Below are 27,909 nucleotides of genomic sequence, written 5' to 3'. Positions count from 1 at the left end.
TGTTCCAGGGGTGCCACTGAATTTCTTACCCCAGCGTTCTAAGCTGAGATTGGTTAAGAGAAGAATTTCATGGCACTGTACAGGTGTATAATCAATGACAGTAAACATATTTAACACTGTTTCCAGTTAAATATTTATTTGCTAATATTCACTTAGAACATCAACAAAACTTTGACATGTTTGTAACTAATACAACTCATTCAAGCTCCTCCCACAAATGCTTTAAAGGTAAAGGTAAAAAGGTGCACGTATTTGTCACTGTACAGTGTACAGCGAAATGTGTCCTCCGCATTTAACCCATCTGGTAGTGAACACACACTCACACACACACATGTGTTAGGGGCAGTGAGTACACACACACACCCAGAGCGGTGGGCAGCCAACTCCAGCGCCCGGGGAGCAGAGAGGGTAAAGGGCCTTGCTCAAGGGCCCAACAGTGGCAGCTTGCCGAGCCCGGGAATCGAACCCACAACCTTGTTATCAATATCCCGGCGCTCTAACCGCTGAGCCACCACTGCCCACTTTAGTAGTTATGGTTGCTAGGCTGGAGCAGAAGTTTTACACAATTAGAAATCATGGTGTAGAAATACAGATACAGGAATTTAGACTGCACTATGTTTTACAACAATATCCAGCCCACTTTTCTGGGTTTTTCAAGGGTTCTTTATTAAAAGCAATTGTTTTACATAGAAACATGACTTTTCTGTGGTTCTTTGAGATTTTAAATGGTTCTTTGAGATGTCATGTTTCTATTTAGAACAATTGCTTTTAATAATAAAAAAAAACCTTGAAAAACCCAGGAAACCAGGCTGGATGTGCATTTTGCATGGTTAAATGGTTTGTGCTACTTAAGGAACTTCTTCAAAACTCTAAATCAATTTGGTTTTAACAAGATCAAGACTGTCTGTTGAAACACTTTTCTCAACTAATGGCATCTAAAATCTAGTACAGAATGTATTTCAACTTTAGGGACTGGCTTAATATTTGTGGTGGGAATCAATAGCATTAGCTGCAACAAAATACATAAAATAAAATCAATGCTAATAAAGTGACATCAGGCCTATGCTCCCTTTCTCCTTCAGTGCATCATCGGACAGTGCCTCCCAGTAGTCCTTGCACCTCTGTATGCTGAACCTTATGGATGTCTCTTATTACTAGAAGAGCTGGGTCAATTAATAGAGCTATTAACACTTGCCAGAGCACATCTACACAACAGCCACCTGCTATTAGCTTCTCAACCCCTAAAGAGAATGGCCTCCGTCCACTACTACTCGCACTTCCAGTCATGAGAAAATGGAGATATCCTGAAACAGACGAGACCTAAAGGTAAATTAAGTCTACTGAGTTACAGTCAGTTTCAGAAGTATTTGGACAGTAACAGTATTTATTTATTTTTTGTCATTTTGCCTACGTACACTACCTCAGTGGATTTGTAATGGAGAAATCAAGACGTGATTGAAGTGTCGATTTTTATTTAAGGGGTTTAAAGGCTTTAATTTAAGAGGTTTAACAAAAAAATACAACCACTGCATTCATTACAACAATTTTTTACATAGGTGTGGCCTATTCCACATTGAAGACACCTGGAGTTGATTCCAAGTGTTGGATTTGCATTTGGTGGCTGGCTTTCAACAAGTGAAGGAGGCGTACAGAATACAGAGGTGGTGTACAGACAAAAATACAAAACCACCTGCTGAGGTGCCCTCCATGGCAAGGATGATGCCAAATAATTTGTAGTTATTTATGAGATCAGCTATACTTAGCTGACATAAACAACAACTGGATAAAAGTATTGGGACACCTATTCATTGTTTTGTCTGAAATCAAGGCTATTAATACTCATCCCTATACAAAAGTATTGGATGGAGCACAATCGCTCCAGAGAACACAATTCCACTGCTCCACAGCTCAATGCTCCTCCTCAATGCCCGTCTAGCCCACCCTTGGCATTAAGCATGGTGCCAATAGGTTCATGTTTATCTGCTCCAAAGAGTCCTATCCATTCATTAGAAGGGGTGTCCACAAACATTTGGACGTATAGTGTACTTCCAAAGACCTAAAGCCTGAGCAAGTAGCGGGGTTAAGATTTAAGATCAAATGGAGTGTTAGATAAGTTTCAAGTGGTTACTTACTTATTGTTCATATGTTTGACCTATAAGAGCTAAATATGAAAATGTGAAAAAATTACTTGTAGTAAAGAATATCTTGAGTTATACGGTATATATACAGTAAATGCTGGCAGCTGCTGACAGAAAAGAGCCCGCATCTAGTTCAGCTGTTTGGTTATAATCTTCTTGTGAGAGATTTATGTACATTTGTGTTCTTCCGCTCCTTGTACCACTTCTGTGTGTGTGTGTGTGTGTGTGTGCTTCACATACCTGTGGGAACCCCACAGTGCCCAGCATGTTTCCTGCTCTTGAGTTTGAAGAGCCCTCCAGCTCGACCGCGGCCACAGAGAATGATTAGTACGGCTTTGTTTTTTTCTTTAAAAGAGAGAGAGAGAGAGAGAGAGAGAGAATGAAGCACAGCTTTTAAAGCGTTACAATGCAGAACGGAATCTAAAGTGCAGAACACAATGTCAATGTTGCACAGTATCTCAAACAGCAAAGCACTCATAACACACCATTACTGACCCTAAGAAGTCCACAGTCATTATTATTAATGTTACAACATTACAACATGTTACAGAATTATTATTATTATAATTAGTAGTAGTAGTAGTAGTATTGAAATAATTAAATAGTTATATAAGGAATTAAAGTGATTTATCAGTCTACTCAGGCTTTAGTAGAGCTCAGTAACACTGAGATAAATAACTGATCAGCACAGTGATTTATCAGTCTACTCAGGCTTTAGTAGAGTTCAGTAACACTGAGATAAATAACTGATCAGCACAGTGATTTATCAGTCTACTCAGACTTTAGTAGAGCTCGGTAACACTGAGGTAAATAACTGATCAGCACAGTGATTTATCAGTCTACTCAGGCTTTAGTAGAGCTCAGTAACACAGATAAATAACTGATCAGCACAGTGATTTATCAGTCTACTCAGGCTTTAGTAGAGCTCAGTAACACTGAGATAAATAACACACGTATCTCCAGTAACAGTGTATGTGCTTAATGTGATTATACACTTTTCACAGTGTGAAAATATTCAAATGAACTGCAGCCTTTTCTGGTACAGCTGTTATGACACACTTGTATAATACTCAGTTTAAAACTGAATGTTTAATTATGTAAACTGTACTGCTGTAATCCATCTGTAACAGTAAGGACACCACCAAAGGTTACATTTTTTAATGTGTAACTACACGGTTATCAGAAACCATAAAACATTGGACAGAAATCTCTCAGTGTACTCACTTCAGCATCACCATATAAAAGTATTTCGATGTTGTGATGGACAGGCTTTACTTCACATATGGTTCAGTGTAGAAACCTATAAACAATATTTTTACAGTCGAAAGCCAGCGCTTCTGTTCAGACCTGCGTGATGCATCACAACGGAGAGGCAGCCCCCATTATATTACACAAACTACTGTACAGCCACTGATCTCATTAGCCTTTAACAAACATCTGTGCAAATCGGGCTGGAGCTCCCAGCGCATATGAATGTTTATCTTATGGACAAAACTGTCCCATGACATTTAGCATGATGAGATGTGTGTATGTGTGTTTGTGTGTGTGTGTGAGAGAGTGAGAGAGAGAGAGAGAGAGAGAGAGAGAGAGAGAGAAAGACAGGGAGAGGGAGAAACGGGTCACAAAAATAGAACGCAAAATTAGAGCTAATTCAAGATGCTATATTTAGACTGAATGTTTACAGTCTAACATTAGAAAACAACCAAACAAAATGTTTATTTTTTATTTGTTAGAAAATAATTAACTTTTACTTTATTATTATTATAATATATATATAGATATATTTCCCTTCCATAAATACATATCTAATATATATAGAGAAGAGAAAGGCGTATTACCAATAGAATAGGACTCTCTAGAGCAGAGAAACATGAACCTATTGGCACCATGCTGCCTAATGCCCGGCGTGGGCTAGGGGGGTAAAAAGCCCCGAGCATTGAGCTGTGGAGCAGTGGAACCTGTCCTCTGGAATGAAAGTGCTCCATCCAGTACTTTTGGGATGAACTGGGGATTTGGGGATGAAGTGGGTTAGGTATCATTCAACAGCCTGACCTCACTAATGCTCTTACTCCTGAAAGCAATCAAATCCTCACAACAAATTGGTCTTCAAAAAAGTCTTCCTTCCTGGACAGTAGAGACAGTTACTCCAACAAAAGCAGGATAAACTCTTTTTTCAATAATCTTGATTTCAGAAGAAACAAAGAATAAGCTTTACTTACAAAATAATTTAGTCTATATAGTGTTTCATATTAAATGAAATTATAAATATTTTAAATGAATTTTCATAATTTTGAACATTACACATGTTCTTCGTGTTATTTACAGAAACCTTAACATGTTCTCTTCATAACAAATAAGGTTGTTTTGCTGAAGAACCAAGGGGGTGACTCGATAATGGAGTGTTGTGAACACTTACAGTAAATGACCTCCTCCTTAAACACACACACACACACACACACACACACACACACACACACACACAAGGGACTGATGTCTGCCATGCCAACCTCGCACTATGCAGACACACAAACACACACACACACACACACACTGTGGGAGTACTGTAAGTCACCCTGGAAGGGAGGTCAACAAGAGTAATTGTGCTGAAATTGGCCATGTATCCGGACTGCCATTCCACTGCCATTAACCTACGCTGTGCCCAAGCCTACATCTTACCAGCTAAGGTGCACCTAAACCAGAGAGACGCATGTATGTGAATTCTCCAGCCTGTATTTTTCTCTTTTTTATTATGGGTGTGTGTCAGCAAATGGGTCGTGCTTTAATTCTGGCTGTCCTCTCAAATCAAGGGAGTCACTGTGGGCTCTAATTAGGAGACAGAAAGAAAGAAAATAAATACAAATCAAAAAGTAAATAAATAGGTTCAATAAATAAATATAAAAACACCTACATACAAAGATAGCACAATAGTTTTATGTATAACTTAAAAAAAGTACTGGAAATGTTTTACACATATTTGTTTTAGCACACATAAATACATGGCTTATTTTTTTATTCAAAAACTTTAAAGTCATGCTGAATATAAAAAAATGCAACCCAACAAAGGAAATGAATAAATGAATAAATAAATATTGTTTTATTATTTTGTATTTCTTCTATATCAAAAACAAGAATACAAGAGTTATGTCATGTGTTGAAATTCTTGAATGTACAGTTTTATGTATTTCTCAAAATTGTGTGTTTTTTAACAAACAAAACAAAACATAAATGCTTTTTTTAAATGATTATTTTTCATTTTAAAAAGTATAATAGTATTCTCAACACTGCACAGCAAAAACCTTGTATCTCCAATTTTGCTGTTTTTTTTTTTTTTGACCTATTATAAATCTGGTAGTTGTTCTTTACATTGTATAGAAATGCTCCAAAATAACTTGGAATAAAATCTTCCATTAAAAGTAATAAGTAAAGTTGCTGTCGCTGTTTTTCTGGAGATGGTTTTGGTTTTGTGGGTCAGTGACATTGTGTTGTTGTTGTTGTTGTGTTGTTTGTAAAGAAGTACAAAAAAATTATTTACAGGGGTTTTTATATTATTTATTTATTTATGTATTTATTTCATTTTAAACCTTTGCTCCATCATCACTACTGCTAAACCAAAAGGATGAGTGTAGGGAGGGGGGGGGGGGGGGGCATCACACACTCAGCATTACGCTGGAGCTGCTAGTAGCACACTCATTGTTCGGGTTCTGGCCCACAGTGCACCTCAGGATGGGCAGCGTAACACATCTGGATTACCACAGAGGTTTCACCTCTGCTCGTTTTCACACTCCTGCTGCGCAACTGTTTTACTGCAGCCTGCATTGTGTGCGTGTGTGCCTGTTTAGGTATTGAGGCCTTAGTGGGGACCAAAAGTCCCGAGGACGGTGGAAAATGTGAACATTGGGCTGTTTTCGTAAACGGATGCAGCTTTTATTTGCAAAAATAAAAGAGACTAAAGCTTTCCTGTCCGTACGCTGGGGTTGGGCCGGTATGATTTTTAGCTACAGTCACACGGAAGCAATGGAAATATCCCATAAAACGAGGATTACAAAGTTCTGCATGTGTGTGTGTGGCTATCTGTCTGAAGTGTGTGTGTGGGAAAGCCACCGCGGGCTGATCTAGCTCTGTAAACTGGAGCGCAGCACCCCCAGGCGGCAGTGCCCAGAACTGCTCTCTCGCTCACACTTCACATTCACACAGAGGGGGAGAAGCAGTGTGTGTTACTGGAAGTGTGTCCAAAAAAAAAAGCAAACAAGCAACAAGGGAACAATATGTGATCACATTTGTAAACACAAATGGGCTCACAGTTTTGGGGTCTTTCTTCCCCACAAATGAGCTATGAGTTAAACAGAAGTGATAGAGCCTTTCCAAGAACACTCCTGAAACGGAACTGGGAGTTACATCACTGCCTGATTTCCAAGTTAAGCTGGACTCGAGTTCATACGGTAACTCCGAGCACATATCAGAGGCCTTAAATGATAAGGCCAAGGCTTCATTCAATTGCCCAGTAAGGATTACTTAATAACGTAATGGGCCTATTTACCACACCAACTGAAAAATACAGGTGATTCAATGGGTTCTTTGAGTGATGCCACGGAAGAACCACTTTTGGTTCCACTGAAGAACCAATGTGAAGAACATTTTAAGATGAAGTGAAGATTCTTTTAAACACTTTTACATTACACACATCTCTATCAGAAACATGGCCCTTTAGGGAAGCAAAAATGGTTCTTCATTGGTATTGGTAAAAAAAAATGAAGTATTTCTGTTTGTTTGGTGCTTTTTTAAGGATCTTCTAGTCAGCATAGTAGGCATCGGTGGAAAGCAGAGCTCCAGACCAGTTTAAGGAACAAAAACAACAACAGCCACAAAAACTGGAAGCGAATGTTCCTATTTCGCTAGGATCAAAGCCTTCATCCTGGAACAGAAAGTTTTATTTGAAATGTCTGCTTCCAAAACTCCTGAATGTTACTGGATGTGATTCATTCACATCATTTCCTGCAGGTCGTGCAGCACAGGTTACTTTACATGGCTTCGGTTCATCTCTCTTTTTTATGGTTTATGTACTGTATAAACCTTCATATATCATAACCAAGCATGTCTGCTGTCTGTGAGAATGACAGGAAACCAGCTCAGCTAACTAAACCACACTGCTCATGGCCAATGTGTCTGACTAGCTAGATTTGAAGCTGAGTATTCCACAACAAAGAATAAGACATAAAAACAGATCAATTTCAGATCAGTTTGATCTTTATAATATTAATAACTAAATGTAATATATTTTTGAATGAACTGCCAACCAGACAAGTTACATGCCCAGGTTAAAGAAAGCACTCTAAAAGGATTAGTAGTTGTTTGCCTCTCTTTGTACTGGATGAGTGGTTAGTTAGAAGATTTGGTTGTGATTGGAAGGGGAGGGACTATAGGGGGCTAAGGGCTAGGGGGTTGGACAGTTGAGGTAGCACATTGTCTAATATGGATATGGTCATGAACAAATACTGAACTCTATGAATTTAACAAAAAATTAAAAAAAAAAAAAAAGATAACCACACTGGAAGGGAGTGGTCATGGTCCATATCTATAAAATATTCACATTCTTTTTTTTCAAGATAATATATTTATATATTTATGTACAACCAAGACAGATTTACTTTATTGAAAACATTGATCCCAAACTTTTGAACTGTGGTGTATATTGGTCAAATAAATTGTATATACTAACATGCACCAGAGCACAGCATTTAAAAGTCTTATATAGTAAATAAAGCAACATATGACTATAACAGGGTGGTAAAATCTTCAAATATACCGTACAGTGAAATTCCTCCAATAAAATCAAGTGTAATTTGCATTATTTGTCAATTTGAATCTGAAACCTTATTATTTTATTATGTTCCATACTTGCTTTCATCCCCGATTGTGTGTCAAGTGCTTCACTCCCCAATTTTGCTTCCCAAGATATATAATACACAATTTGTGTTAACAGCTCAACATGCATTAATACTGCATTAAGCTTAATACATGTGTGTGTGTGTGGTCCTCTTGTGGAAGGTGTTTTGCTGATTTCTTTGTAAACGTGTTTTGTGTGTGTGTGTGTGTGACGTGTCACTGTGTTTGCCTACCTGTCAGTGTATCACAGAGTGCGAATGTGCCTGTTTGTCTGTCAGGATCTGTGAGTGTGTGTGTTTGTCGGAGAGTGTGTATCTGCTTGTCAATATGTTTGCAGTGTGCTCCCACCTGTCCACCCCCCCACCCCTCTCTCTCTCTGCATTCTGTCACCTCCGCCTCCATTGAAATTCTGATGGGAGTCGCATGGCTTCTTGTTCTGCTTGTTGAGATGACAGACAGTCCAGAGAGAGAGAGAGAGAGAGAGAGAGAGAGAGTTCCTGTGCTTAAAGAACGTTAATGACAGTAATTGGCTGAGGACTGAGAAATCTACAAAACTCATCTAACAGCAAACAGAAGGCAAAATCTAGTCCTTGTTGTCAAACTATTTGTCGTTACCATAGTAAAACAGGAATGGGCTTCAGAGTAAGGTATTTTGTTGCTGGTTTGCTAAAAGGGCCTAACATTGTGGCAGATGCCATGTTCGGAGTCTGCTAGTCTGCAACCCGGATTACCTTTACTTTATTAAGATTTTTAAGATTAGGATTTATGATTGAGATTTTTTTATTATTTATACAAATGATGCCAGAAAGAAATGAAAGAAGGTTAGTTAGCCCAATATCACTAGTTTCGGAGGAAATCTCTGCATCTCTTATACTCAAAGGACTGAGAAGCAGCGATGCTAAACATGATGTGGAATTCATTAGGAATGATGTTTAGGTCAGGGACTGCAAAGACCGTATCAAAAGATTCTTCAGACGCTGTCGTACAAGCCATCCCATTTACAGTCTCAGGCCTGATTTGCCAAAATATATTCTACACAAACACACACACACACACACACACACACACACACTTTGTAGTTCTATAATTACAGACTGCAGTCCCTCTGTTCCTCTGGATACTTTGTAAGCCTCCTCTGACCCAGTTCTTCAACGGTCAGAACCCCACAGGACTGACCACCACAGAGGAGGCCATCCTCTATTCCACTGGTGACCAACACAATCAGCACCAACAGATGAGCTTTTGTCTCTGACTTCACATCTACAAGGTGCCAGCAGAACACACACTAACACACCACCGTTGTGTCAGTGAGACTGAGAATGATCCACTTCCCAAATAACATCATTGGGCAGAGTAACTGTGCATTAGGGGTTGCTAAAAAAAAGGGCTGCATTAACTACTGTCAAACATGTGGGGAAATGTATACAAGGGCTAGATCTGGATTTTATGCAGTGGTTCAAAAGGTCTCAAATAGTTGCAAATGTGAGAGGAATAAGGTATTTATCCCAGCACAATGTCTGTATGATTAGTGGTACCATGGGGTACCACAAATTGCAATGTAAAACCAACTCGAGAAATGAGAAAGATATAATATTAATAGAGACGTTTAGGTTTACTCCATAGAAGATAGTTCCTTAGGGAACCCAAAGCACTTATTTTAGGGCATTGTGTAAAGAGCTCTATTTGGTACCATTTTTTCATAAAGAGTATGACAGCAGGTCCAGTAGTCAGTTACTAGTATTGCTGCAGTTCTGTAGTTACCCTATACGGACAAGCCAGGCCAGATGTAGTAGAAGTAGGAAAATGCCACATTCAAGTATTATTCTAGTAAAATTATTAGTCACAAAATTACACATTTCTTACAGAATATATGCAAAAGTTGTCCATTGAAAATGATCAACAGATTACTTGTCTCTCTGCTCATGCTGTCATTTGCATAAAAAGTAAGTGTATATAAATCTCTTTACATGAACTTTCTTCAGTTCAGAAGTTTCTTTGCTTCTCCTGTAAAATGATCTTCCCAACTCTGCTTAAGGCACCTCTGCAGATAAGGCCCAGGTGGGTAATAGGCAGAATAAATAAAGGGGTCTATGATTCACCAGGCACAAAAGAGCTGCTGTTTACACCACTCTGGGCAAATCCCTCACACAGAGATACAAACACACACACACACACACACACACACACACACACACACAAACACACGGACAGGCACGGCCCTATGTCCTCAAGCCCCTGGTCCCTCAGTATGAGGCCGACGGAGACGCGGTATTGATCGGCTGTTCTGAGAGAACCAACTGCCATTACACTATTACAGGCCTGACAGTGGAACTGCACCCCATTGATCTGCAGCCCACCTCTCTCGCTCTACAGCTTTCTCTCTCTCCCTCTCCCTCTTTCTTGTAATTGATGGTAAGTGGGACTTTGCTTCCTGCTTGACCTCTGTCCACTGAGGCCTGGGTGGATCACATGTAACACAATTATGATTGATATGATCAAATTACTGAACGCACGGCAGGCGCTCAACCGCCAGTGGCCATTCAGCCGGCAAACACGTGTGTGTCTGTGTGAGTGTGTGTGTGTGACTAAACTGGGACACGACACGCATACCTTACACTCTTAAAAAATGAAAGGGCCCAGAAGGAGTCAAAAGAACCAAAAGAACCACTTCTGGATCTCTGAAGAGCATTTCAATAGACCCCCCAGATGGTCCGCATATTTGCTCTGTCCTAGTTGCCCTGTCCTCAACATACAGAGACACACTATATGTCCAAATGTTTGTGGACACCCTTTTTTAAGAAATGCATTCAGCTACTTTTCAACTACTTAAGTTGCAGCCATTGCTGACACAGATAGCACATGGTCTAGTCCCTGTAGTGGAGTATCGCCAATAGAGTAGTATTCTGTGGAGCAGGTAAAAACAAACCTATTGGCACCAGATTTCAAAGCACTGCTTTAAGGATTTGATCACATTCAGCGACAAGAAGGTTAGTGAGGTTCTCCACAGCTCAGTGCTGGGGGTCTTTATACCCCCTCTAGCCCATGTCTGGCATTAGGCATGGTGCCAGTAGGTTCATGTTTATCTGCTCCAGATAGTCCTATTCTAATGGCAGTACTTTTTTACGATATCTTTACTTTATGAAGTGTACCCTTCAAATGGATAAAGAATGACACGTCTTATAGTCACACGAATCCAGTGTGCACAGAAATAGCCTCCCATTTCTTCCTCTCTACCCATTCCACTCACTCCGCCCATCTCTCTCTTTCTCTCTCGGGTGGTGTAACACATCTGAGTTTTCACCTGTTATTCCAGATCTGTGGCAGCTCAGCGTGCCGTGTTGAATATTTCAGTACGTGTAAAAGTTCAAGCAATCAGCGCCAATCTATACTGCTTGCTTAGCAGGAGGTGTTAAAACGTATTGGCAGCTGACATAGCTCGACTTAATATCCAGCTAAGTGATTTAATAGCTTGTGTCGGATTCTTAACTGCTGTGTTTTTCTCTATTGATTTATGAGCTCGTAACCTGTACTGCAATTTCAGTCCGCCTGCCGCGGCTATTGAACCAGGCTTTTGATATTTCATATCGGCTCGATACAATAATTATCTGCCGCTTTTTGGGGGGGAGGGATGGGGGGTGTTTGCAAAAGCTTTTGATTTGACAGTGTGAGCTACAGGTGTAAAATTTAAGAGCGAGAGAACTGAAAGAGAGTTTTTAAGGTTGTGTACGTGGGCGTGTGATTCTGGCTGCCTCTGTTTTGCTATATACCCTATCAAAGTTTGTCGATCACGTTGCATGCACTTTCATTGAGTGAACAAATCTAGACATTTTCTTGTGTTATTCTTGATACAAATCCCTGACTGTTTGGTACAGGGTTGTTTGAGCCATTAGCCTCCTGAAAATGGCTCTGGAAAAAATGGATTCTGTAAATTTTCACTGCACACAAGCTAACTGCACACTACTACATAGCTTTTTTGTTGTGTGTGTCACACTCAATTATATGTTGTTTTCTCACTTTAACTGTCTATTATTCTCCCATCGTTAAAAATAGACTGGTATCAGATATCAGAATTGGCCAACGCTGCCTAACTTGGCTAACCGCTAAGAGATAGGGATTTCCATTAGGTTCATTCACTTTAACAGTCACTGTTATGGCAAATGACATAATAATGAAAAAAAAATGTTATGTGGCTATTGAAACCCACACATGTTTATGCTAGCTAGATTTAGAGAGAGGGCAACTGAAGGTAATTCCAGCATGTTATTGCCGGACTGCCTAGCAAGCAACCCTAGAAGAGGCAATTTCACTTTCTGACTGGCTGTATGAGTGACTGACTGACTGACAGAGGTACTTTGCTGAAATGTGCATGCAGAAGGACTGCCTCTTGTTTGCCTAGAAAAGACATTTTCTCTAAACTGTTGGTCTGAGGACTACATTTTGCCACAAAGCTAACAAGCATATGTGCTGCTGGGAGGAGATGTAATCTTAGGTAAGCTGAAGTTCTTAAAATCTGTAGCGATTAACATCTTCGACTTAACATTGCTCCCATAGTGTTAAGTCGCCCAGCTTCGCTATTGCGGCATCAGCATCACTAGCATGGTGACTGCCAGCCTCACCCAGCATCGCTACCACAGCATTAGCATCCTTATCCCATTGGCATAGATCCCCCAACATCGTTGTCACATCATTAGCCTCGCTACCGCAGCAGTTGCTGGCCTCGTTCAGCATCCCTACTATGACGTTAGTCACAAGCCATGTCCATGAGGTCCCGGGCCCTTCACATCTAAAAACTAGCAAATATGTGGTGTGCATCTATCTGAAGGCTCTGAGGGCAAGGCTTGAGTCCTTTATCAGACAGGATCACATGAAATGGTACATGAATAATACATAATAGAGGTCATTTTCTGCCACAGATATTTTGATTCCAAAATCCCCATTGTTGAAATGCCACTGAGGATTCTAGGTAGCCAATGGCAGTCCTGGCTTGTTTTCCCAGTCTACTGTTGAATGAGTTTGCTAATATAACTGAAATGAAATGGGCTCATGTTTCCTTACCAAAAATTCCACTTATTTCTTTAAATCTATAAATTCATGCATCTGTATCATCATTGGTTTAAAAAGAGGAATTACTTCCGTTGCCAAAATTCGTTCCCAATTGTTTTGGTGACGTTGCTCATGAAGCCATCTATTACTTGCTCTGTTGGCAAGCTAGCCAACATCTGCTTGATAGAGCATTGTGGATGAATGCTGGAGTGTTTGTGGCAAACCATGTTTATGTATTTACCTCTGAGCAGATAACACAGTGTGTTTTTTGGATTACAACAGCCCTATCTGCCAACTCAATGACCAGCATACCGCTCTCAATCCACTGGCTCTATGTTTTAGCATTACGCTCCTGCATTTTTGGTTCTCCTGTGTAATGCGATTAGCCTGAGAAACCATAATGAAGTTTTTTACATTGTTTATTATTCCCTCATAGGCCCTAATTCCCCCGCCTCATACCGCAGAGGTTAAAATGCCATTCTGTCTGTCAAACTCGGAGGAGGAAAAAAGAAGGGCCTTTATGCGGCATAGCGAAGTTCCTGTCCTCTGTCTGTTTTTTAGAGGAATTGAGTTAAATGTGGATATAATGATGGCCTATGAGCAGCGGATTGTAGCGCCAGACCCTTTAAAATCCATTTTCCGCTCTCTGATTAGATTTAGCAGTGTCATTGCTCTACTGATATGTCGGCACTTCATTCATATTTCAGAGGGAAAGCATAAATCCAGCAAAGTGGGGCCTGTCACGACTAGTTAGGGCTGATGAAGAAATATGGGCCAGCGAAAGATGTAAGTCATCCTCGGATGCCTCCACTATCTCCACTCTCTCCCTCTTTTACTTTTCCTGTCTCTGAACGAGGAAGACGATGTAAAAGTACTAATTTGGAGTGGGCGTTGTGATGATATGTCATCGTTATCAAGATAAACTGGTGGAGTTGGGGTTGGCAGGGGGGGGTCCCAATTTAGTCACTCTTCTCATCACTGATGCCACCAGTGCTGAGAGGGTGAAGTCTGGCATGTGCTATATGTGAGGCCAGCCAGGCCAGGTTTTCTTACTGCTAAAAACCAAATGAAACTGATGCAACACAATCAGTCATTTAGTGTTCTCCTCCAAGCGTGTTGATGACTTTGCACTGTGGTGGCACTTTAGCTTGGTAGCACTGTGTATGATGGGGGAAGCTTAGCTAGCACATGGAAATGGCAATGCTGGGCAGAACATGAAATATTGAATTAAACAAAAGCATCATGTTTACTGTTTTAAATAACATGTTTATTAGACTGTCACCATAGCAACAAAACCATTCTGTATTTCTGAAATCATAACCTCTTTAAGTAAGATTTTATTCCAAGTCATTGGAATGGATCAATTCTATTGGCCCATTGATCCTGGAAAGAAATTACCCATTCCTTTAATTTAAGGCCTTTTGCATTCATTGTGCTTTCACCATGTGCAAATACCAACATGTTTACTAAAGTTATTATCATAATTGTGATCATATATTTAGAAATTTATTATCATATATATATATACACACAGTCTCCCTCATTTCAGGGCACCATACTGTTTGAGGGCATTTAGCTTCACAGGTTCTTAAGATTACTCAGCTGGTTCCATTGCTTCATTAGTGCAGACATAAGTTACCTTGGCTTGCTTCTAAGCTTCCAAACACCTTTGGAGTCTGTAGTTGTCACTGTTCAACATAAGGACAAGAGTTGTGCCAATGAAGGGCAAATAAGCTGTTATGAGGCTGAAAAACAAACAAACAAACAACAAAACAATGTGTGTCTGATCTGACTCTGAGTGAAGAGAGTTTGCTGTTTAGCAACTATATTATGGGGTCTGGTTGTAATAGAACTAGGCTCATTTTTTGTTTTGTTCATTTCAAGCATTATGAAGTATTGCAAATAGCAATATTACATAAAAGATACATAATTAATGATTAATAATATTGCAGTTACATTATATTTAAAATTGTTCTAAAAATAAATGTAATAAATATATGTACATATAATAATAACGCTGATGATAATGGTAAAAACTATTTATATAATGCTTTTCATAAATCCAAAGACAAATTTCAGTACACAGAGCATCACAGACAAGAAAAAAAAAACAATACAATTATATACAGTACTAGACATGGGCGAGGCCTAATGGAGGAGCGGTTTAGGCTTGAGGCAGGATATATGCGATTGTGGTAAAATGTTTTAAGATTAGATTTAAATATATCCTCTGTCACCAAAGCTTTGGAGGTTGGATGGAGGAATGGTAAGTACTCAGCTATAGAAGATCTGGGAGTGCGAGATGATTCGTAGGGAAGAAGCAGATCAGATTAGTAAGAAGGAGCTGATCAGTAAAATCGCATATACAATTCTGATTTGTACAGGAAGCCAGCTGGAGAGAGTTGGAGAACAGCTAGCTGATGAGAGCTGATGCCTTACTGATGCTGAGAGTTACAATAGTCCAATTAGCTGGAAACGAAGGCATGGGAAAAAATGAAACACTCCTAGTTCAAAACAAAATGTAAAATAATACTAAAATTTTAATTCAATACTTTAGTTTTAATTAAAGCAAAATCTTCTCTTTGTCATCACTTTAAAATGTAATCAATGTTGTTCAATGCCATGATTGAAGTGGACCAGGAACCAGCAGGGCAAGTAAACAGTGGCCTGCCTGCACTGTTGAAAATCCTTTAGAGCCAGATATATCTGTCCAATATAGCTAACACAGCTAAAACAGCAAAACAGTGATTGGGTTTGAATCCCGGCCATGCTGCTAGCCATCGGCAGCCGAGGCCCAGAGAGAGCACAATAGGCCTCTCTCCAGGGCGGGTAGATGGCGCTCTCGCTGCAGTGCTGGCCATCGCTGGCGCCTGTGAGGTGGTGCATTGAAGCCAGGTATGCTGCGCTTCCCTCCAGACACAGTGGTTGCCCATTGCTGTTGCATCGCCGGCAATTCGAAAAATTAGCCGCTTGACTTTGCACAAGTCAGAGGGAGCGTGTGTTGGGCCACCCTCATTAGTGTCAGGGGCATCAGGTGCGATGGGGAGAGAGATTACTTACGAGTTTGGTAATTGGTAGTCCAAATTGGGGAGAAAATGGGTGGAAAATAAAAATAATAATAATAATAATAATAATAATAATAATAATTATTATTATTATTATAAAAATGAGTCTTTCTATTAACGTAAGCCATTCTTGGGCACAAAAAGCAGTGAAAATCTCTGACGATACGCAAAGCTTGACTTGCACGCCTAGCCCATATTACAGTGACATGGTTACAAAGTGCTCTGATTACACCAGCAAACCAAAAGGACTGTTTCAAATGCAAGAATGAGGAATGAGAAAATTGGATGGTGAGTCTTAACGCTATTAGAAGCTCAGTGGATTGCTAAAAGCGGTAAGCCACTCATCACAGGAGAAAAGCTTGTGCTCTTATCAAATAAATATGAGGGTACATATTTAAACAGTTCATAAAATAAAACTGTGGGCTTCTGTGGTATTTTTTCATCCAGACACCCTGGCTGTAAAGAAAAAAAGGATGAGATCAGCCACATTTACATGTAATTCTGACTTACTAGAAAATAAATAAATAAATAAAACAATCTACATGTATACGTTTGTCCGATCTGCCAACATTTCAGGCATCGTTCACGTCAGCCGGGGTTGCCCTTTCTCACTTGCTCAGAGAAAGCTGAGCTGGCTTGGCCCTGGAACCCCCCCTCCCACCTCGCACTCAACGGTCTTAGCACCTGCTAAGCCTGCCTCTAATTGTCTTCTTAGCGGCTCTGAATAGCAGTAAAGCACCTGATGAACACAATGCACAAACCTGAGAACTTGTACGCTGAGCGGTGCTGAGGTGGCCCCAAACAGACCCAGTCCTACTAGAGTGACCGTGACCTCAGCCAGACAGACATTAAACTAATGGCTTTCTATTCACATGGGTTCAAATGGAAGCATGATTTATTTGCCGAATGACTTTTTAGAACAAAAGGATGAGTTGAGTGTGCAGCATATGGCATGGCAGATCACTAATTTAATATTCAATCTATCATATTGCATATCACCTTTCCTTTTGAATGCATCAAGTATGGTTCCAAGCTTTCTGCATACTGCATATGCTTTTGTCAGCCAGTGTTGTGCATATGGCATCTCTAGGCCCTGCATGTAATCTAATCCCTGGTCATCTTGTAAAGGACGACGCTGGGTCTTAAATAATGGCTAGCGTTGGTATTATGACCTTATTTTCAGTAATTTAATTCGAACATTTATCCATTTGTCATGGCTGTGTACTAAATGACAAGACTTCGGCCTTACATTGCCTTCACTTAAAGGTCTGTGACAACTGAGTAATGCGTTATATGTAATGATATGTTTTATTGTGCACAACTGTATCCTTCAGCTTCATTGGTTCGACACAATAATACAATATTTGAATTTGTGAGTTTCATATAAGTACATAAAGATAAAACTAAAATAAATGACTTTATAGGTGATGTAATGGCCCATAACTCATGTGTGTGGTGTGTGTATTCAATTAAGTGTCATTAAATGTCATTTTCTGTAATTAAGCATAGTTAGATCCATAAGTTTTAATAATAGAGTTGATTTGGATAGTGATGATAATGTGTCATTTAGCTTCTGTGCTTACTTTCTGCTCATATTCAACCAAATGCTGCCACACTGACACAACAGCGCTTGACAGTACAGATAGATACTGACCCAACATATGGTGAAAGCAACCCAAGAGCTTCTTAAGAGAAAGAAATCGGAATGTTCTTAAATGTTCTTAAAATACAATTATGATCGTTTTTGTAATATTTTTTCAATGCTCCCTTTACAAAAGAAAGCTTTGTAATTTGTAGATGGTCCCTTTACAAAATCAGTCTGTCATTTTTAGATGGCCCCTTTATGAAATCTATGTAATTTACAGATGAGCTGTTATTTACAGATTATGCCTTTAAAAAAACTAGGTCTGTTCATTTTAGATGGCACCTTTGTGAAATCAATCTCTAATTTGCAGAGGGTTGCTTACCAAAGCAAGCTCTAATTTGCAGATGGTCCCTTTTCAAAATCAGTCTGTCATTTTTAGATGGTTCCTTTACAAAATCAAGCTCTCATTTGTAGACGGCCCCTTTTGCAAAATCAACCTCTGATTTTTAGATGGTCCCTTTACATAATCAAGCTCTGGAATTTGTAGAAAGCCCCTTGACGAAATCATCCTCCGTAATTTGCGAAATCAAGCTCTGGAATTTGTAGATGGTCCCTTTACAAAATCAAGCTCTAGAATTTGTAGATGGTCCCTTTACAAAATCAAGCACTAGAATTTGTAGATGGTCCCTTTACAAAATCAAGCACTAGAATTTGTAGATGGTCCCTTTACAAAATCAAGCTCTGGAATTTGTAAAAATTCCCTTGACAAAATCATCCTCTGTCATTTGTGAAATCAAGCTCTAGAATTTGTGGATGGTCCACTTATAGAATCATGCTCAGTGATTTGCAGACGGTCCCTTTACAAAATCAAGCTCTAGAATTTGCAGATTATCTCTTTACAAGCTTTACAAGCTTTACAAGCTTTGTCATTTGTTGACGCTTTGCGAAATCAAGCTCTGTAATTTTTAGATGGTCATCTCTTTATCAAAATAAGCTTTGTAGTTTGTAGACGGCCTCTTAAGTCCATTGTTGTTGTTTTTTATTTTTTAAAGCCAGTGTCCATTAAACAGCAGAAAACACACAAACATCTTATACATTAGGTTTTTATGTTCCACTCCTCATTGCTATGGGTTGTGAGCAATGTCCATTAATGGCATCTAGAGGGCACTGAAAATACTACTGGAACTGAAAATACTAAGGCTTGGAACTGGTTATATATATATATATATATATATATATATATATATATATATATATATATATATATATATATATATATATATAAAATTTGGGCCAGAAGGGCCCTTTAAGAACTGTTTGCTTCTTTGCGTGGAAATCCCTCACTGCCTGGGCTTTCCTTTCACCCCCCTACTTCCCTCCCAACCACCACTTTTAATGTACTGCATATCTTCACGTCTAAGGTTCTTGTAGCAAGGATAATAAAGTTTCAGGGACTCTGTCGTGAAGGTGTAGCTCACTGCCAGGGCTGGTTTATTACAACAACACAATGCTAAAGTAATAGCATCGTTCTCTTGTTCTCCAGCATCATTTCACACCATAATACTGCTTTTATAGTAGGTACAGGCTCCATTTGTTCCATTATGTCCTTTGTTCTGCGGCTCCTTACTGTCAAAACGCAGTGTAATACATCTGGGGGAGTGCGTATTGTGTGAATAATTGAAGATATCAGTTCACACAAGTTAATAAGCACCGCGATCAGCCATGTTGGAGGCCCCCTTTGACAAAGCGCCGTTTGTTTCCAGGTGACGCGCTTATTATCGGTCACGTGCATTATGAATATGCAAATCACCATTTCGAGTTTACAAGCCACAGCCGCGGCGATTCGTTTTGCGTCGAACTTCATTTACATAGCAAATGCATCATGGCGTGTCATCTCGAAAGCAAATATTCATCAGTTTTTTGTCTTTTTTTTTTTTTTTTTTTTTTTTTGAGCTCCATGATTCTTTTGTTTGAGTGTGTCCTTCTTCAACGCTCAGCTGAATTAAGATTTAAAGCGTCGTGTGCCGTGCGCCTTTATGTATGACCTGACTCTTCTAGTCTCTTGGCTCTTGTGTGCACTGCCATTGATGATATACGTGGATGTCCTGTTATTGTAGTGCTAGACATTCTAACATACCGAGCCTTTGTTCAGCATTGTCAGATATTGAAGGAAGTGTTTCTTAGATTGAATTCTCAACAGGTTGCCCACTGTTTTGTTTGGCTTCAAGGAAAATGGCTTACTGCATAGTGCTTGTTTAGCTCTTTGAGGGGACCAAATGTGACAAGAATGATGATGATGATGATGATGAACATTGGGATACTGAGGAAGTAATTCTGCTATACAATCTAAAAATGCAAACATATGCAAACATATGTCTCCTCCAGACATACAGCTGATCCCAAAAGTTCTGTATAGCAATAAAAACAAAACTGCCGACTTTTCAGGAATATACTGGAATTAGCAGTATGTCTGGAAGAGGAATGACGAGGCTCTGGGGCTGCTTTGTTTCCTCTGGCAGTGGAAAGCTGCAGTGTGTGAAGTGAAAGATTCTATTAAGTATTAAGAAATCCTAGGAGAAAACATCATGCCTTCTTTGACATTATTGGACTTTGCAACAGGACAGATATCCCAAGCATATCTCAAAGTCCACCAACGTTTGGTTTCAGAAGAAGTCCTGGAAGATTCTGAAGTGGCCCTCACAGCAAAAAAAATCTTTGGGGAGATTTGAAGGTGGTGGTTGCAGCAGCAAACCATTGAATATTAGTGAAGTGGAGGCCACGATGAGCCAGCTAAGATTCCTCAGGAACGCTGCCAGACTCTGATGTCTGGCTATGCATCATAATGTTTGCAGCAGTTAATAACAGCAAAAGGGGCAAACCAGGGGCAGTGGTTGCTCAGCCCTTAGAGTACCGGGCTATTGATGACAAGGTTGTGCAGATTTGCTCCAGCTAGTTCAGGTTGGTTGGATGACCCTTGTGGACTGTAATTTTCAAATCGTGCCACTTTGACTTGGCCACTGTAGAACACTAACCTTTTTTTTGTTCAGAGACTTCTGGGTTGCTTTGGCCTAGTCGACCTCGTTGTTCTGCTGATAGGTGAAGTTGTACCAGACTGAAGCAGGTCATCTTGCAGCATCTTCCTGTATTTTGCACCATCATTCTGTCCTTCAAAAAAAATATGGTTGAAGACTTTTACAGGGTATCTATATACACACAATATACACAATTAAGAGACCACTTAATTTTTTTTTTGTAAATTTCCATCTCTACGTATATGGTAGCCATATTATTCCAGGCATTCCATCAAACAAAGCTGAGCTACCTGAATCTGCAGACTATGAATGGCAATACAGCAATGTGAAAGAATAGTGGAGAGCCTGTCAAGACATGAAAGCTGTGATTGGCAGTAAAGGTTGCAGTGATTTCTGAATGCTCTCAGAATTCAAATACTAGTACTGTGTTATTTGAATTGGAATAATAATTGCATTATTTTTCTTATTATAATGTATTTGCAGTTGCTTAGGAGCAGTTGTCATTTCCGCAAATAAATGCTGTAAATAGCAATATTTTAATTTGGAATTCAAGGGAAATGTTGTCAATGGTTTTTGAAATACAATGCAAATGTTAATGTCCCTAAACACATTGCCTATAAATAGTAAAACCAGAGAAACTGATAATGTAGGGGGTCTCTATTTTCTCCAGAGCTATATATATATATATAAATAATATATATATACATATAATATATATATATACATATATATACACATACACACACACACATCAATACTCTATTGATGGTGTCTGATGCAGTGGCGTGTGGGGCAGTGACTAATTTGTCAAGAGAGATTGTGATTTCCTCAAGAAGAACATTTGCATATCTTTGCATATTTGCATATCTCTGGGCAGTTTCATTTTACACTGATATGAATTTGGTTGGACCTTTTAATTAAAACAATCGATCTGTCACAATACCTGTCATCAATTGTCCAAGAAATTAAAAATAAATTATAACAATATTATTATTAAAATTATAATAGAAATAATAATTTCACTGATATCATGTTAACATAATAGTATAACAATGCAAATACACTCTTAAAATACACTTATAATTATTATGATGTCATGGAACCTTCCACAATGCTAGTTGCATAGATGATGTACCATATACGCACACGTCGTGAGGTGGTTTCAGTTTGTTATGTGTTGCAATACAAGCTACAAATATCTGTGTATGGCTTAAGTTAACAGTGTGAAAGACTACAGCAGCAGCAAAACTGTATTCCACACTACTGTGGTTAAGCTTAGGCAGTTAATCAGCAGAACAAAATCTTGAATCTTAAGAAGGGAACTTTATAGGAGGAGAAGGGCTAACTATTCTCAATGGAAGTTAATGTAACGTGGCTGAACAGCAAGTCAGTTAAGTGGGAAATAAACAAAGAAACAAACAAGTAAACAAATAAAAACAGAGATACAGGGTTTTGAGAACTAATGCTCGTGTTTACCTTTCACTCTGTCCATGTCTCTCTCTCTCTCTCTCTCACACACACACACACACACACACACACACACACACACACACACACACACACACACACACACACACACAGTGTCCACTGGGACACCAGTCAGACAAACGATGATAAAGTGATGCTCTTATGCGCCTGACAGTCTGAAGAGATGTATGCTTCAAAATGCCTCACTAATAAACCCTGTCTGACTATCTCCTCACTCTCTCTCTCACACACACACACACACACACACACACACACACACACACACACACACACACACACACACAGCAGAGGCCTGTGCAAAGATATGAGTCCCTCACAAGAAGATTATTCCCAAACAGCAGACGAGCCTCCACTGACAGAAATATCAAATATAACATCACAGCTGCTTCCTTCTCTTCTCTTCACTCACATTATTGTCTCAAGCAGCACAGGTCTGTTTTTTTTAACTAACATAAGCTGCTGAAGGACTTTGGTGATGTGGATATTGAGAATGACAAAAATAACAGCGAGCTGAGACCTCTTCACGAAAGATTCCTTCTCTACCCACTGAATTTCAGCACAACACTACACAGAGGTTGGAGAGTTTTCAGGTGAATGGTTATTCATCTCTGTTATTACTGGTTTTATTCTTGGCTATCAAGCCCACAGTCACGCTGGCTGTGGAAAGAGGGTGGTGGCATCCAGCACTGGTACTTGCCATGTCTGGTTTCTGGATCTGGTTTATTGTCTTTTATCTCTGAAATGAATAACTATAAATATCACAATAGAAAATTTAAAAAGGCAACAGCAAATCCAGAATGAAGAAACTTTAGGATGTGCCCAAAAATTGATTTTGTTCCATCAATCATTTGCAGATTTGCAGATTGTTAGAATGTCAGTTGGCATTTTTGGATTTGCTGTTACAGTGTTCAAATTTTGTGAATTCAGATTTTCTATTGTGAATTAAAATGCTCTATTGCGAATTTAGATTTTCTATTGCGAATTCAGATTTGCTGAAGCATATTTACTGCACTGTATTCAGAATTGTTATTGCGTTTTGGAGAGTTGCTTTTGCATGTTCAGAGCTTCTGTTTGGATTTGGACGTATTCAAATTTGCTATAGCGTATTCAGATTTGCTACTTTGTATTTTAATTGGCTGCAGTGTATTTCGGATTAGCGATAGCATATTTGGATTTGATATTGTGTTTTCAGATTTGCTGAAGTATATTCAGATTAGCTGCAGCGTATTCGGATTAGCTGCAGCGTATTCGGATTAGCTGCAGCGTATTCGGATTAGCTGCAGCGTATTCGGATTAGCTGCAGCGTATTCGGATTAGCAGTTGCCATTTCACTGTTTGATATTATTTGAATATGCCAGTAGTCCTTAACTTAAAGTTAATATATGATAAGTTTTTTTTCCTTCTTTTTTCAGGTTTGCACTGCATTTCTTTTTAGTTTAAAAAATAAGACCTATGATTTAAGTCTGTATCCAGTTATTGAAACCAGCTGTAGACATATACTTATAGTAATATTTCCCTTTAGACTGACTGAGTTTGCCATTGATTTAGACTCTAGGAGAAATGAGAGGAGAAGCAGACTAGACGAAGAGGCGAGAGCAGCATAGGACAAGCGAGGATGATGAAGAGATTGAAGAATAGAGGAGTAACGGAGGAAAGGTCAAGCATAATATCAGCGCAACATGACTCGTCTCCTGCAGACAATAGCTTCCCACGGCCTTCCCCTTTCTCTGGCTCTCTCGGCAGGCAGCAGACAGCCCTGCGCTTAATTACAGTCATATCGCCCCCCGCCGCCCACTTGTCCCTTAACATATTCCCCTTTATTTTGAGGCCCTTTTTTCTCGGGTAATGGAATGTCAGCCGCTCCGATCAAAGTGACCCCGGCAAATCAATACACGCGCGTTGACAGAAGACCCCACAACATATAATAAACGACCATCCGCCACACACACTCGCGGCGCCGAGCCCGGGAGCATATCTGACAACTACCTCTCATAGCAGTCATCTCAGGACAATGGCAGTCAGTTATGTTTAAGGCGAAGATTCGTTCAGGCCCAGGTGCGTATATATTACAGAGCAGAGTTGGTTAAAGTGTCTCTCCCTCGCCCTCTCTCTCTCTCTCTCCCTCTCTCTCTCTCCTCTCAGCCTGTCCCGACCACAGGGCTGACAGCGGCTCGTCGGATTACAGTTGTAGCTTTTCTCTCTCTCTCTTTTTTTATTGTTGTTGTTGTCTCGCCGGCAGGAGGTTATAGCCCAAGTAATTTTCCTCTTAAGGGAAGCGAACGGCGGCGGAAAATTGTATGTGCTGTCGCTCATGCGTGATTGGCAGGAGGGCTGCGGGGCAAAGAGATCGAAAAAAAATCATACATGAGGAGGGGCAGAGAGAGGGAATGAAGGAGGAGGAGAGATGAAGGGAGAGAGGAAGGGAGGGGAAAAAAGCACAGTGCATATTAAAAGATGTGTCGCGAAAAACGAGTGTGAAATTTCACACTCCTCTGGATGGAAACGTCTGCTGTTCCTCCAGGTGGAGGAGGGAGAGAGGGAGAGAGAGGGAGGGAGAGAGCAGCCAGGTGTTCTCTGCAAAGGCCTCAGTGGGCTGCTCTCTCTGTCTCTCTCTCTCTCTCTAGCTCTTTCTTTCGCTCTCTTTTTCCTCTCCTATTTCTCTCAGTTGTTTATCTCCATGTCTCTCTCTCTTTCTCTTTATATCTTTGTTTTTGTCATTTTCCTCCCTCTCTCCCTCCATATCTCTCCATGGATATATGTCTCTCGCTCTCGCACAGTCCTGTTCCTGTTTCCCTCTCTCTTTCCACTCCTATTTCTCTCAGTTGTTTACCTCTGTGCCCCTCTCTCTCCCTCCCCGCCTTTCTATGGATATTTCTCTCTCATATTTCTCTTAATTCTTTTGTTATCTCTCTCTCGTTCTCTCTCTCTCTCTCCATATTTTTCAATGGATGTCTCTATCTCTCTGTATGTCTTGGTCTTTCTCTCTTTCCACTCCTGTTTTTCTCACTTACCTTTCCCTCCATATCTTTGTTTTTCCACTTTCTTCCCTCTCTCCATTCATATCTCTAAGAGGATATGTGCCCCCCCCCCTTCATGTCTTTCTATGGATATTTCTCTCTCTCTATCCCATTTCTTTTACTTCTTTTGTCTTCTTTCTATCTCTTCCTCCCTCCCTCTATTTTATGGGTCTCTTTCTATCTCTCTCTCTCACCACTCCTATTTCTCCTACTTCTTTTCCTCTCGCTGGGTTTGCCCTCTCCACTTCCATATCTCTCAGTGTGTTTCTCTCGCTTGTTCGCTCTCCTTTTCTCTCTCCACTGCACCTTCTCTTCAATTTGTTTCCTTCCCTTTCTCTCTCTCTCTCTTATTCTTTCTCTCTATCTTCCCCTAACTCTCTGTTCTCTGTGAAGGCCTCAGTGGGCAAAAATGTCCCTCTTCCCACTTTCTTTCCTAACTCTCCCTCTCTCACACAAACACTCAGAGAGAGAGTTCCTCAGCTTTGTAATGGATCAAGAGGATTTGTCGCTGCTGGCAAGCGTCCAGGCTCCTGGAACAAAGACAGATGAGAGGAAGAAATGAGGAGAGAGAGAGAGAGAGAGAGAGGCCTACAGAGAACAAGCTGGCTTCTGTTCCAACACTAAGAATGGAGCACTGAAGGGGGAGATACATTTGGATGATCAACAAAAACAACCTCTCTATAGCTGTTTACCTGTGTGGTCGTACAGCTTTCTGGTAATCATGATCCCCTGAAGCTGCACTCATTAAAGGAACACTCTGCTGTTTAAACTTGATCTGCACAATGTCTGTCCCACACAGCGGATCACTGCAGACAGCTGCTCTGATGCTTCTTCCTGTCCTTGACGGAAGCATCTGCCCATTGGCTTCTACAATAACTGTATTTCATATCAGCAGGTTTTTGTTTTTTCTATTCCACCTCTGAAACTATGAAAAGGTCATCGACTCTACTCTTCAGGAACAGGGCTGGAATTTGGTACCCAGCGTATTTAGGGCCATTATAAGCCATGGCTATTTTATTAAGCAGGTATTAAACTACACTATACATCCAAATGTTTGTGGACACCTCTTCTAATACATTTATTCAGCTACTTTAAGCACCCATTGCTGATGCTGATGTGCAAATGCACAACACATCACAACTTGTGCCTGTGGAGAAGTACTGACAATAGAATAGGACTCGAGAGGTATAAAGCCCCCAAGCATGTGTAACACACGCTTGCCACTGACTGCAATCAAATCCTCACAGCAATGCTCCAAAATCTAATAGAAAACCTTCTTCCCTGGACAGTAAAGACAGGGAAACCCCATTTTGAATATCCTTGATTTTGGAAGAAACAGTGAATGAGCAGGTGTCCAAATACTTTTGTCCATATAGTGTCATATATAGTCATTATGCTTTGTCATTCTTGCAAAACAATAGTGATTAAGGATGAAGACTACACACACACGTCAAATAAAGGTGCCAAAAGTGTTCTTTGGAGTGATGCCATAGTAGAATCACTGCTGGTTCCTTACACCCAGTCTATCAATAGTACCAGTCAACTGGTGGGTTGCTATCTGGACACAGACCCCCACTATCTGGGCCATGGGGATGGGCAGAGAAAGAGATGGAGACTGGCCTAGGAGGGCAGACTAGGGAAGAGGAGAAGTGGCAAGGGGAGAGTGGGGGGGGGGGGGGGGGGAGACACTGTGACTGACCGGGGTCATCAACTGGTGGACCACTATCTAGATGCAGACCCCCACTCTCTAGCCCTTTGTGATGGTCAAACAGAGAGAGATGGACACTGGTTACAAAAATATCCGTCCCCTGCTTTTCTTTGGTCTGTCCTCCTTGGCTGATCTCCAGCTTTCTTGTTTTCTCTCTCTGCCCATTCAAAAGGCATAGACAGTGTGGTCGGAATCTAGATTGATTGACCAGCTGATGACCCCTGCTCTAGCTCTACACCAATTTGAAGTACATCTTAGCCAGGTACCATTTAGGAACCTTTATTTTTTAAGAGAGTCTACCGAGAGTCTTCAGGTCATTTCTTCTCCTCTTAACTGGTCCGACTGCCTGACTCCTTGGCTGGTGTCCAGCCCTGTCTCTCTCTTTGCCCATCACAAAGGGATAGCAAGTGGGGTCTGCATCCAGAAGTAGGTCACGAGATGATTACAGTTCGTTGTAGCAAAGTACCATTGATTTACCTTTATTTTTTAAGAGGGTCTGCCGGTCAGTCACAATCTCTATTTCCCACTCTCCCCTCGCCACTTCTCCTCTTTCCTGCTCAGCCCTCCCTCTTGGCCAGTCTCCAGCTCCCTCTCTCACTGACCATCCGCAAGGTCCGGATAGTGGGGGTCCCCGTCCAGATAGCAACCCACCAATTAACTGTTGTACTAGAAGCACACATCTTAGCCAAGTACCTTTAATTTGAAGAGATCTCCTACAATCTCCTACTTCCATTCTCCCTGCTCCACTTCTCTGGCCCGTCCTCATTGGCTAGTCTCCAGCTCCCTCTTTCTCTCTCTGCCCATCCCAAAGGCCCAGCAGGACCAAGCCTGTGTTAATTACCAAAGCTCTGACATCCACCTTATTTACCGATGATGAATTATGAGAGCTGCTGAACAAGCAGCATCCAAACCTCTCTCTCTCTCTCTCTCTCTCTGAAAATAAACACACG

Source organism: Salminus brasiliensis, chromosome 25 (genome assembly GCF_030463535.1).
Source record: "Salminus brasiliensis chromosome 25, fSalBra1.hap2, whole genome shotgun sequence".
NCBI classification, from domain to species: Eukaryota; Metazoa; Chordata; class Actinopteri; order Characiformes; family Bryconidae; genus Salminus; species Salminus brasiliensis.
The sequence above is the reverse complement of the archived record's forward strand: the minus strand, read 5'-3'. Positions refer to the sequence as shown.